This window comes from Phyllobates terribilis, unplaced genomic scaffold (genome assembly GCF_046119375.1).
Source record: "Phyllobates terribilis strain yellow unplaced genomic scaffold, ASM4611937v1 Scaffold_11__3_contigs__length_659146591, whole genome shotgun sequence".
NCBI lineage: Eukaryota > Metazoa > Chordata > Amphibia > Anura > Dendrobatidae > Phyllobates > Phyllobates terribilis.
The window spans coordinates 256,429,217-256,442,129 of record NW_027362771.1 but is presented as its reverse complement, the minus strand read 5'-3'; the positions used below and the strand labels follow the sequence as shown (position 1 = coordinate 256,442,129).

The 12,913-nt window shown below is 49.6% G+C and overlaps 1 protein-coding gene across 1 annotated transcript in view; it reads left to right on the top strand.

Moving 5' to 3' along the window:
• BCAP29 (B cell receptor associated protein 29) overlaps positions 1-12,913 on the top strand; it is a 126,446-nt gene that overhangs the window by 58,410 nt on the left and 55,123 nt on the right. The gene's annotated exons all lie outside the window — the stretch shown is intronic.

Here is a 12,913-nt window from a genome sequence, read left to right as displayed (position 1 = left end):
AGGAGACTCTCATCCAGACCTGGGTACCATTTGTACCTGTAAAAAAAGAATAAAATAACAAATATAGTTTATATTCACCTTTCCGAAGGCTTCTCTCTGAATGTCAGCATCGCTTGAGGACCTGCGGTGACGTCACAGTCATGTGACCACAGGCCCTTCACCGCTCTGTCTCGCGATATGCCCGCAGCCGGGAACCAGACGGGAACGAGCGCTGCAGCACACACCGGGGCCTCGGGGGTAAGTATAGCTTTATTTGTTTTAATTTTTACGGTTCACACTGTATAAATTCATGCTGTTTGCATGGATTTATACAATGTGACCTAGTTGTCAAGCACTTTCCAAGTGATGCTATCGCCTGGAAAGCGCTTGTCAATCTGCATGCGGAAACGCATGTGAACCCGCATGTGGATCCGCATGTATTCTGCAGGAAAAACGCATGCACAATCTGCATGCGTTTTTTCTGCCAGGGAGATGCAGAAATGCTGCAGAAATTTTCTGCTTCATTTCTGCATCGTGGGCACATAGCCTGACAGTTGCTCTTTGTTACAGTGTCCATTTAAGGACATGATCAGATATCAGAATAATGTCAGTTTGTGGCTAAATACCCTGTTTGAGGCTGTGTGCCCACGATGCGTTTTTTAAGAGTTTCCGCAGCGGCAAAAACGCTGCAGAAACGCTTAAAAAACGCATGGTAGAAGGCCTGCCATGTCCCCCAATGATGATCCGCATGTGCTGTGCACATGCTGCAGAAATTTCCGCTGCAGATTATCATTGCGGAAAAAAACGCAGCACTACCAATTATTTTGCTGAAGTGCTGCGTTTTCGCCGCCATTGACTTGCATTAGAACGCGCCAATTCCGCAAGACTGCATCTGTACTTGCGTAATTGGCGCGTTCTAAGGTGCGGATGGTACCCAAGTCTGGAGGAGAGGCGAGTCTCATCCACACCCAGGTACCATTAAAAAAGCTGTAAAAAAATAATAAAATAAAAAATAAATGTATGTTTACCTTCTGGCGGACCCACGCTGCGCTCCTCCTTGCTTCCCGGCACTTCGCGATGGAATGAAGGACCTGCGCTGACGTCAGAGTCATGTGACGGGTCACGCAACGCTGACGTCCGCAGGTCCTTCACTCTACTGCTGCTGGCAGCCGGGACCGAGCGAAGCAAGACAGCGCGGGCCATCGGAGGGTAAGTATATTTTTATTTTTTGATTTTTTGACATTCTCTTGGTCACACTATATAAATCCATGCCTTTTGCATGGATTTATATAGTGTGACCAAGTTGTCAAGCACTTTCCAAGTGATGCTAAAATCGCTTGGAAATCGCTTGACAACCCGACTGCGGAAATGCAAGTGAAGAACGCTTCACTTCCGCATGTCCCTGGCAGGAAAATGCATGCACAATCCGCATGCATTTTTTTCTGCCAGGGAGATGCAGAAACTCTCAGGAAAAAATCCTGAGCATTTCTGCATCGTGGGCACATAGCCTGACAAGTGATTCTGACAAGTGACTTTTACAACTGTAATAATAAAAAAAAGTCACTGTTCGCTGATGGGACTTGAACCCAAAAGTCTTTGTCCAGAAGTCAGTGCTCTAACCGCTAAGCTATAAACTCAGTTAATGAAACCTAGGAGTTCTATTTGGTTATATGATTTTCAGTGCAAACCTGTCTGAAACTGATTAGGACTTTCAGAAATACCTCCTCCAAGCCAAATTCAAATGATGTTTGATTTTGATGTGTGACTTTCTTCAAGCATCAGAATGACTTTTAGTCACCCTGAGTATTTTCATGGTTGATCTCAGAAGACCAGAAATGCTGCCAATTACTATCACTTGACTGGATAGCTCAATGGTAAGGCATTAGCCTCTGAAACTACAGTGTCAGGGTTCAAATCCTAATTGGAATATTATTTTTCCCCTTCTCCCATGACAGCACCACCTGAGAGAGGGTATCCGCCCACCAAGGACAGGAACCTACTGAATAAAAAGGCGGTACCTCTCCTCTGCATCAGTTTTTTGGTTCCTGTCCCTGATGGGAGCCTCACCAGGTGGTACCTCACGTACCTGGATTATGGACGGTGCGGCCTGGAGGCCGTGGAAGCAGCAGATGGTCCCTGTTCCCAGCCCGTCTGGCTGCTGCCCGGGTCTGCGTGTGGGGAGGAGGTGCTGTTTTCCTTCGGATGCCTCCCCGCGTGCGCCGGGGCCTGCGGCCGGGTCTGCGCCTCGCAAAGATGAACTGAGCGCGCCGGCCGGCAGGTCTTCCGGGCTGCGCACGTGGGGGTCGCGTCGCACCCTCTGACGGAGCGCGCCGGAAGTCCGGGCTGCGCACGCGCGGGGTGCTGACGCGCCCTATCACGGAGTGCGCCGGAAACCGGGTCTGCGCATGCGCGGGTGGGAAGCTGTCATCCCGCTGCAAGCGCGCCGGGTGCCGCTGGGCTGCGCACGCGCAGAGGCAGGTGGATCTGCGGGTAGTGCGCCAGCTGGCTAAAATTAAAAAAAAAAAAAAAAAAAAAGGAAAAAGAGAGATGAGGTGCGGAAGGTTGGGGAGCTCACCTAAGGGATCGTTCTGTACAAGGCCTCTGGTCGGACAGCGAGACAAGCCTCTCTTCCAACATGAAAGAGCTGTTGGCAGCCAGAAACGCGCTAAAAGAATTCAGTTCTGTTCTTCAGGGTCCTCACGTCAGGATAATGTCAGACAACAGATCAACAGTCGCCTACATCAATCATCAGGGGGGTACCAGGTCTCTCCCTTTGATGTTAATAGCGGATCAGATCTTCAGGTTTGCCGAGAGTCGGCTGGTTACGCTCTCGGCACTGCATATAAAAGGGGAAGAGAACATAAAGGCCGATTTCTTGAGTCGTCACATCTTGAAACAAGGAGAGTGGGAGTTGAATCCAGCCGTTTTTCAGCAGATTGTGGATCGGTGGGGACAGCCCCAGATAGATCTGTTTGCAAACAGACACAATCGGAAGACCGAAACCTTTTGCTCCCTGAATCCAAAAGAGGGGGCGTTTGCGGTGGACGCGCTGCAGATTCAGTGGGATTTCACTCTAGCTTATGCCTTTCCCCCTTTAGTACTGATCCCTACTATCCTGAGGAAGATCCGAGAGGAACGGGCGAGGGTTATATTGATCGCCCCGTTCTGGCCCAAGAGACCATGGTTCACTTGGATGAAGAGAATGTCCCAAGCAGATCAATGGGTTCTTCCGGACATCCCGGATCTCCTCAGGCAGGGCCCAGTCTGTCATCCCCAAAGAGCGGGCCTGCATTTGACGGCTTGGATTTTGAGAGGTCGCTATTGACGCAAAGGGGGTTTTCTCCAGATCTTGTTACTACCCTTCTAGCAAGTAGAAAGCCGATAACAACTAGAATCTATGGTAGAACCTGGGCTAAGTTCTTGTCTACCTCGGGTCAGTCTGCCAAAGGGAGGGTTCCTATTGAGGCCATACTAGAATTCCTCCAGAAGGGGTTAAACATGGGACTAGCCACCAGTACTCTTAAGGTACAGGTATCTGCTCTGGGGGCACTGTATAATTATGACTTGGCAGCAAATAGATGGATCATTAGATTTATTAAAGCCTGTCATAGATCCAGACCTATTCCTGTTCCAAGAATGCCTCCTTGGGACCTTAATTTAGTTCTGGAAGCATTAACCAAACCTCCCTTCGAGCCCTTAGAGAAGGTTTCAGAAAAAATCTTAACTTTAAAGACTGCGCTATTGGTGGCCCTGACATCAGCTCGTAGAGTCAGTGACTTACACGCACTATCCATTAACCATCCATTCACTCAAGTATGTATGGATAGAGTAATCTTAAGACCAGACCCGGCCTATCTTCCAAAGGTAGCCTCCAAGTTCCATAGGACGCAAGTAATCACTCTCCCTTCCTTCTATCCTAATCCTAGGGATTCTGAGGAATATAAGCTTCACACCTTAGATGTTAGGAGGGTGTTAGTCCAGTATTTGGAAGTGACAAAAGCCTGGAGAAAGAGTGACGCTTTATTTATATCCTTTCAGGGGGCTAGGAAAGGACTTAAGGTTACAAGGGGGACCATAGCTAGATGGGTCAGGGATACTATTACCTTAGCCTACTCTTCTAGCAATCTGCCGGTTCCTGAGAACCTGAAGGCCCATTCCACCAGAGCGGTAGCTGCTTCCTGGGCTGAGAAGGCGGATGTGCCCATCGACATTATATGTAAGGCGGCAACTTGGTCATCCCCTGCTACATTTTACAAACATTACCGTCTTGACCTTTCCTCTTCTACTGATCTGTCCTTTGGTAGAAAGGTGTTGCAAGCGGTGATCCCTCCCTCTGGTATTTAATCTCTATAAATCTCTCAGGGGGTGCTGTCATGGGAGAAGGGGAAAAGATCCTAGTTACTTACCGGTAACGGGATTTTACAGAGCCCATGACAGCACCCTATTAATTCCCTCCCCTTTATCACTGTGGTGTGCACTTTTTTTAAGGTGTTTAGTACATATGTTGAGGTGGTGGTTATGTATTAACCTGTCTTCGGAGGCCCTCTCATGCTCTGAAACAAAAAACTGATGCGGAGGAGAGGTACCGCCTTTTTATTCAGTAGGTTCCTGTCCTTGGTGGGCGGATACCCTCTCTCAGGTGGTGCTGTCATGGGCTCTGTAAAATCCCGTTACCGGTAAGTAACTAGGATCTATTATTCTTTTTTAAATTCTGCCTTTTTAGCTCACAAACTACAGGGGTGTTTTACTTTTATTATCTGACATTCGGATTGTCATTCTGATGTGTTAAGAGTTTCAGATACGCTGTCTATTTTCATGGTGATATAGGGAAAATATATATTCTTGTACTGTGTTAGCCAGTAGATAGAAAAATATTTAGGTTTGAGAGTCCTCAGTGGTTGATACCTTTTTAACCCCTTCCTGACCCATGTCACAGCGTCTGTGACATGGCGGGATCGCGCCCCTGCAGCGTGTGCGAGTGGAGTCACTCAGGTGTCACAGTTGCTGCTGCAACTGGACAACCTGTAGTTGACCCCACGGGGGGTGGATTAACCCCCCCGTGCCTAGGACCATTCCGATTGGCAGTTTCGTTAAAGTGAAAGTGAAACTGCCAATCGGAATGAATTAAATATTTCACCAATGGAAATTGGTGAAATATTTACGATCTGGGCATGGCCTGATGATGCATATAGCATCAGCCATTGGCTGGGGGGAGTGTCAGCTCTGTCCCCCTCCCCCTCCCCAGATCTGATTGGGGCTAGTGTCCATGTGACACTAGCCCTCCAATCAGATGTGGAGGGGGTTGTTTACAATGGCTGACCAAGCTCCCCAGCTTCATCCCGTCCGGTGGGGTGACCAAGCTCCTCAGCTTCCACGATCTGCTGCCGCCGCCGGTAATATTTCTCTGCTCCCCCTTGTCCGATTCCAGCCCCCACTCCCCCCCCCCCCCCCCAGACCCCTTCCCCCTCCACCCCAGTCCAATTTCATACCTCCAGCCCGACCTCCGCTCCCACGTCTGCATCCACCGGCTGGTGCTCTCCTTCTGCCAGCCGGTGTACGGTGATCACAGGCAGCAGTAGGGCAGGTTCACTGTTAATCCCCTGCGCCTGTGATCATCCCCCCCCCCCCCCGTCCCAGTGATCACCCCCCCTGTCCCAGTGATCATACCCCACCCCACAACCCAGTGATCACCCCCCATGCTGCTGCCGGCTCCTGCTCCCTTTTCTGCCCCAGTGATCACCCCCCCCCCTGCTGCTGCCGGCTACTGCCGGCCTCCTACCCCCCTTGCTGCTGCCGGCTCCTGCCCCCCTTTCTGCCCCAGGGTTCACCCCCCTTGCTGCTGCTACTGCCGGCTCCTGCCCCCCTTTCTGCCCCAGTGATCACCCCCCCTGCTGCTGCCGGCTCCTGTCCCCCTTTCTGCCCCAGTGATCACCCCCCCCCTGCTGCTGCCGGCTATTGCTGGCTCCTACCCCCCTTGCTGCTGCCGGCTCCTGCCCCCCTTTCTGCCCCCTTCTGCCCCAGTGATCACCCCCCCCCTCCTGCTGCTACTGCCGGCTCCTGCCCCTCTTTCTGCCCCAGTGATCACCCGGCTTGCTGCTGCTGGCTCCTCCATCTCCTCAGCCCCCTCCTATGCCTGACCGCCCCCTCCTGCGCCCAGTGTGCCTGAGCGCGCCCCAGTGTGCCTGAGCGCGCCCCAGTGTGCCTGAGCGCGCCCCAGTGTGCCTGAGCGCGCCCCAGTGTGCCTGAGCGCGCCCCAGTGTGCCTGAGCGCACGCCTGAGCGCGCCCCCTACGCCTGAGCGCGCCCCCTACGCCTGAGCGCGCCCCCTACGCCTGAGCGCGCCCCCTACGCCTGAGCGTACGCCTGAGCGCGCCCCCTACGCCTGAGCGTACGCCTGAGCGCGCCCCCTACGCCTGAGCGTACGCCTGAGCGCGCCCCCTACGCCTGAGCGTACGCCTGAGCTCGCCCCCTACGCCTGAGCGCGCCCCCTACGCCTGAGCGTACGCCTGAGCGCGCCCCCTACACCTGAGCGCGCCCCCTACGCCTGACCGCCCCCACACATGACTGCAGAAGGTTACACCAAGCACTCACACATACACACACACACACGTACACTCACACTATAATAAAGTTTCGATTTTTTTACACACGCACACAGCACACAAAATGTCCCGCCCGTCCTGCTCATCCCAGTCTAGGGCGTACTCAGCTGAGGAGGCATATTCCATTATTGCCTCCGAAGCTGATAGTGAGGGAGAGGACCCCACGTTCCTCTATTCCTCCCATTCTTCCTCCTCCAGTGACACAGACTCGGCACCAAGACGACGTCGCAGGTCAAGACATCGTCCGGAGGCCGTGGAAGAAGACCCACAGCCATCTGTGAGTAACCCTCAACCTGGTGCTAGTCACGCCCAACCTAGCACCAGGGCCCCCGTGTGGACCCCCGTCCCTGAAAATTACACTCCACGGATTCCTGATTTCCCTCCCCAATCAGGAATCCAGTACGAGACAGCAAACCTCAGGGAAATAGACTTTTTCAAAGTCTATTTCTCTAAGGCCATTGTGAGTCTCATGGTGGAGCAGACTAACATCTACGCCCAACAGTTTTTGGCTGCAAACCCAAATTCAATGTTTTCTACTTGGAGTCCCGTTGACTTAGTAGAAATGTTGAAATATTGGGGACTGGTACTTCACATGGGGATTGTGAAGAAACCAGAAATCCGCCAATACTGGAGTACCGATATTTTATATCAAACTCTAGTTTTCGGAATGGTGATGACCCGCAAAAGATTTGAGGTCATTCACAAGTTCTTACATTTCCGGGATAACGCGAACAGCCTTCCCCGCGATGACCCGAATTTTGACAGACTTTTCAAAATTTGTCCGGTCATCGAACACTTCAGCAACAAGTTTGCTGAAGTGTACGTTCCCCAAAGGGAAATTTCTGTGGATAAATCCCTCATCCACTTCAAAGGGAGGCTTCAATTCCGACAATACCTGCCCAGTAAGAGGGCCAGGTACGGAATAAAACTCTACAAGCTGTGCGAGAGTGCCTCAGGGTACACTCACAGCTTTAGAGTGTATGAAGGAAAGGATTCGAGGATCCAGCCCCCAGAATGTCCACCTACTCTGAAGGTGAGTGGGAAAATAGGTGGGATTTGATTCTCCCAATGCTTGATAAAGGTTACCATCTATACGTTGTTAACTTTTACACAAGCATTCTACTATTTCAGTCCCTCTCTGCCAGAACTACCGCCGCTTGCGGTACTGTGCGCAGAACCCAGAGGGGTCTCCCTTTGACGCTAATTGAGCAGCCTCTCCCAAAGGGTGAGAGCCGAGCCCAATGTAGCGGCAACATGGTTGTGGTGAAGTTCAAAGACAAAAGGGACGTCTTTTTCTTGACCACAATCCATGGTCCCAGCACCACGGTCACCACCGTTAGAGGTACCCCAGCACCGGTCCACAAACCGGACTGTGCCCTGGGGTACAACAAGCACATGGGGGGAGTTGATCTTTCTGATCAAGTCTTCCAGCCCTACAGTGCCATGCGGAAGGCGAAGGTTTGGTACGAAAAACTGTCCGTGCACATCGTTCAAATGGCACTGTATAACGCATATGTGCTATCACGATGTGCAGGCCAGACCACCAACACCTTCCTCCACTTCCAGGAAGCGGTGATAAAGACCCTGATTTTTAGAGGTGAAGAAGAAGCGGGCTCCAGCACCCCTGGAACTCGAGTCTCCCGTGTGGTACCAGGGCAACATTTTCCCGGTGAGGTCACAGTAAGAAAAAGGTGCCGGGTCTGCCATAAAAGGGGGACAAGAAAGGTCACCCGTTTCCAATGTGAAACGTGTCCTGACAAACCGGGACTGTGTTTGAATGAATGCTTCAAAATTCATCACACGTCCCCGGACTAAACACATCCTGACCTTCCCTACAGAACTCACCCACACTAGCATGACATACACAACATCTCTCACACACACACACACACACACACACACACACACACACACACACACACACACACACACACACACACACACACACACCAACAACAACCTCACGTACACTACAACACACACACCAACCTATGTCAGGTTGGTGTGTTTGTTGTAGTGTATGTGAGGTTGTTTGTGTGTGGTGTATACACTACACTATACCACACCGGACACCAACCTGACATACACTACACAATTTGTGAAGCACCTGGGGGTGCTCACTATGCGTTTAGATAAGTTTCCTGGGGGGTCTGGTTTCCAAAATGGGGTCACTTGTGCGGGAGCTCCAATGTTTAGACACACAGGGGCTCTCCAAGTGCGACAAGGTTCCAATTTGTTAGCGGACACCATGTCGTGTTTGGAGAGCCCCTGTGTGCCTCAACATTGGAGCTCTCCCACAAGTGACCCCATTTTGGAAACTAGACCCCCCAGGGAACTTATCTAGATGGATGGTGAGCATTTTGAACCCCCAGGTGCTTCACAAATTAATCTGTAAAAATGAAAAAAGAAAATATTTGTGGAAAAAAAAATACTTTTTCATTATTACGAATCAATTTGTGAAGCACCTGGGGATTCCAAGTGCTCACTATGCATCTAGATAGGTTCCTTGGGGGGGGGGGGTCTAGTTTCCAAAATGGGGTCACTTGTGGGGGAGCTCCAATGTTTAGGCACACTGGCGCTCTCCAAATGCGACATGGTGTCCGCTATCAAATTGAATGGAAAATCGGCTCAAATTGTTAGCGGACACCATGTTGCGTTTGGAGAGCCCCTGTGTGCCTAAACATTGGAGCTCCCCCACAAGTGACCCCATTTTGGAAACTAGACCCCCCAGGGAACTTATCTAGATGCATAGTTAGCACTTTAAACCCCCAGGTGCTTCACAAGTTGATCTGTGAAAACGAAAAAGTACTTTTTTTTCACAAAAATTTTCTTTTAGCCTAAACTTTTTAATTTTCACATGGGTAACAGGATAAAATGCATCCTAAAATTTGTTGGGCAATTTCTCCTGAGTACACCGATACCTCATATGTGGTCATAAACCACTGTTTGGGCGCACGACAAGGCTCAGAAGGGAAGGAGCGCCATTTCACTTTTTGAATGGAAAATTAGTTCCAAAAGTGAAATGGCGCTCCTTCCCTTCTGAGCCCTGCCATGCGCCCAAACAGTGGTTTATGACCACATATGAGGTATCGATGTACTCAGGAGAAATTGCCCAACAAATTTTAGGATCCATTTTATCCTGTTGCCCATGTGAAAATGAAAGAATTGAGGTTAAAAGAAAATTTTTGTTAGAAAAATTAAAATGTTAATTTTTTCCTTCCACGTTGCTTTAGTTCCTGTGATGCACCTGAAGGGTTAATAATCTTCTTGAATGTAGTTTTGAGTAGCTTGAGGGGTGCAGTTTTTGGAATGGTGTCACTTTTGGGTGTTTTCTGTCATGTACACCCCTCAAAGGGACTTCAAATGTGATGTGGTCACTAAAAAAAAATGGTTTTGTAAATTTTGCTGGAAAAAAGAAAAATTGCTGATGAACTTTGAACCTTTCAAACTTCCTACCCCAAAAAATGTTTTTTCCAAAATTGTGCTGATGTAAAGTAGACATGTGGGAAATGTTATTTATTAACTATTTTGTGTCACATAACTCTCTGGTTTAGCAGAATAAAAATTCAAAATTTGAAAATTGCTACATTTTCAAAATTTTTGCCAAATTTTTGATTTTTTTTTCACAAATAAACGCAAATATTATCGACCTAAATTTAATACTAACATGAAGCCCAATATGTCACGAAAAAACAATCTCAGAATTGCTAGGATCCGTTGACGTGTTCCAGAGTTTTTACCTCGTAAAGGGACACTGGACAGAATTGACAAAAATGCCAAGGTCTTTAGCGTCAAAATAGGCTGGGTCCTGAAGGGGTTTTAATGGCTAGCTGAAAAGATGGTAACAAATTGCAAGCTTTCAAGACTACACAGGTATCTTCATCAGGCTAGTATACCACAAAATCTGAAGAGTCACATATTTATACACAATAAGACACACAAAAAATGCAATAGCTAAGACAGGTGATGAAAAGCAGAGTTATTATGGAAGAGATAAACAGTTCTGGCTATAAATATTTTAGCAGTTAATAGATAAGGAGTGTGAAGGTTTTATTGTCCTGTGACTAGGTCCAGTGTTGTGATGGCCTCACAAGTCTGAGGAGCACATTCCTTAGTTGATGTAGAATGACATAAATCCATGCGACACATTCATTCCTGCTCTGAAAGTGTTAAAGGTCACCATCAGTTTATATTCTGAGATTCTTCATTCTCTTTGAGATTTGAAGTTACCTTTTAATACCAGTAATTTCATGTATTTTATGCTGTGATCAGGGGAACAAAAATGCTTGGCTACAGGTAGATCTATTCATTTTTTCTTTTATTGTGTGGCGATGATGATTCATCCTTGTTCTAAGTTTTTGCCCTGTCTCCCCTACATAAAGACCCCCAGCTGGACATTTGGTACATATAATTAAGTACACTACATTAGATGTGATGCAGCTGAACGTACCTGGGATCTTATAGTCCTGATGTGAATTAGGGATCTTTATCTTGTCTGTGGTCGTTATAAACGGCCAGGTTTTACATTTTTTCTGGTTGCAAGGAAAGGTACCTGTAGCTGGTGGAGATGACAGGGAGCTTCTGACAATGATGCTTCTTAGATTTGGGGGCTACCTGAAACACAGAAGTGGGGGGGTCTGGAAATATGGATTGTAATCGGGCATCTTTTTGTAGTAAGGGTTGTAGTTTCCGTGCAGCTCTTCTTAGCGCCTCCAGATTTGGATTGTAGGTGACTACTAGAGGCACCCGTTTTTTTTCTTGTTTGGTTTTGTAATGTAGGAGATGATTCCTTGAGGAGATGTGCTCCTCAAACTTGTGAGGCCATCACAACAGTGAACCTAGTCACAGGACAATAAAACCTTCACACTCCTTATCTATTAACTGCTAAAATATTTATAGCCAGAACTGTTTCTCTTCCATAATTTCTCTGCTTTTCATCACCTGTCTTACCTATTGCATTTTTTGTGTGTCTTATTGTGTATAAATATGTGACTCTTCAGATTTTGTGGTATACTATGCCTGATGAAGAGACCTGAGTAGTCTCGAAAGCTTGCAATTTACCATCTTTTCAGTTAGCCATTAAAAGGTATCAACCACTGAGGACTCTCAAATCTAAATATTTTTTTATTTGCATGGTAAATTACATAGCCAAAGTAAATTGAGAGGCACTAATTTACTACATATCTATTTCTGTAGCGTCGGCGTCCCTGCCCTCTGCTAGGCAGGGACGCTGTTCCCCTCACCTCTCTGCTCCGAGCCCGGCGTCCTCCTCCCGCTCTGCTGGCAGCGCGCGCTCCTTGCCGGCCACTGTGCTTAGGGCGCGCGCCGCGCGCTCCCTCCCTCTTAAAGGGGCCGCGCGCGCCTTCCTAAGGAGTCCCCGGCCAATGGCCGGAGGACTTCACCATATATAAGGCACCTCCTCCAAAATGGAGGTGCCCGAGCAATGTTGTTGCACTGTTCACTACTCTGCTTCAGCCCTCAGGTCCCGTTGCCAGTTACCTGTCAGTTACCTGCCTGATTCCTGCCAGAGTCCTGCCAGTTTGCTGTCTGTTTCCTGCCTGATATTCCTGCTACCTGCTTGCTAGCCTGAGGTCCGACGGTCTGCCTTCCTACTCCTGTCAGTCTGTCTATGGACCAGCTTGGCCGCTCACCTGGGAGCGCACATCTGCTACCTGCCTGCTAGCCTACCTGGAGGCTCCGCCGTCACGTGCTGTGACCACCTGCTATTCCAGAGACTCCTGCCCGCTCACCTGGGAGCGCTCCTCCGCTACCTGCCTGCTTGCCTACCTGGAGGCTCCGCCGTCACGTGCTGTGACCACCTGCTATTCCAGAGACTCTTGCCCGCTCACCTGGGAGCGCTCCTCCGCTACCTGCCTGTTTGCCTACCTGGAAGATCCGCCGTCACATGCTGTGACCACCCGTTCATCCAGAGACTCTCGCTTGCTCACCTGGGAGCATACATCTTCCATCTGCCTGCTAGCCTACCTGGAGGTTCAGCCATCACAGGTCGTACCTACCCTTTACCCAGAGACTGCCCCGGTCACTTGCCGTGACCTCCAGCCCGTTCATCCAGAGACTGCCCCGGTCACTTGCCGTGACCTCCAGCCCGTTCTTCCAGAGACTGCCCCGGTCACTTGCCGTGACCTCCAGCCCGTTCTTCCAGAGACTGCCCCGGTCACTTGCTGTGACCTCCAGCCCGTTCATCCAGAGACTGCCCCGGTCATTTGCCGTGACCTCCTGCCCGTTCACCCAGAGACTGTCCCGGTCACCTGCTGTGACTGCCTGCCCGTCTTCCCTGGTCGCCACCCGCTCCCTTACAAGGACCGCCCCCTT